General features: G+C 39.4%; 1 protein-coding gene across 1 annotated transcript in view; it reads right to left on the reverse strand.

Moving 5' to 3' along the window:
- The window catches only part of LOC108802922 (zinc finger protein 850-like), a 25,072-nt gene that overhangs the window by 4,135 nt on the left and 20,133 nt on the right, over window positions 1-804 (reverse strand). The gene's annotated exons all lie outside the window — the stretch shown is intronic.

Raw genomic sequence — 804 nt, forward strand, 5'->3', positions numbered from 1 at the left:
GCACTGGTACTCGAAAAGTATCTGTGCAACCCTAGTGTCTATGACTATTGTATACAAAAAGTGCAAATCTTTATTAGAAATATCACCAAAAACCATCACTTACACACTTTCTTATACAATTATTTAAAATATATATTCCCAGGCGTTCTATTTCTATATATATCAATGAATGACCCCTGGACCGATATTAATTCATCATATGCAGCATTTTCTAGAGTCACTACATGGCAAATATTTCTATACACTTGGACTCTTAGATGCCTCTATACTAACAATTGTTTGATTTGTCCTTATATCCGGATTATAAAGAGCATATTGTAGAGACATCATTTCCCCGCTGTTGTCTTACTCTGGTGGTAGTGGGGCGGTTGGCTATAAGATGCTTCATGCACAGATTAGTTTGTTACTCCGTGTAATGGCGCAGCTTGATTACCTCTCCATGCAGTTGTCAAATTGTTCCCTATTCAGGCCTGGATCCTCAGTACACCTAGATCTCTATTCGGCTGTGTATATCACCGATGATCATCAGATATTTGTGCCCACAATCAGTAAAGATAACAGTCCATGAACCCATCACACTCCTGACCGCTTTCTCCATGTATATTAGGTGGGTGCAACGGTAGTTGACGGATGGCAACCGTCATAAGCACAGAGAGAAGTATGGACATCGGCACTTCAAAGTTGCGAGTCAAATGCGTCTCTTTATTGATGTAAATGCAGCAAATCACATTATAGTGCAAAACTTCGGAGTGTCAATCAGTAAAGATTACAAAACATCTCTGTCACTATAAGGATTTGGGGGTC

Source organism: Nanorana parkeri, unplaced genomic scaffold, assembly GCF_000935625.1.
Source record: "Nanorana parkeri isolate BGI_ZX_2015 unplaced genomic scaffold, ASM93562v1 scaffold3216, whole genome shotgun sequence".
Classification (NCBI taxonomy): domain Eukaryota; kingdom Metazoa; phylum Chordata; class Amphibia; order Anura; family Dicroglossidae; genus Nanorana; species Nanorana parkeri.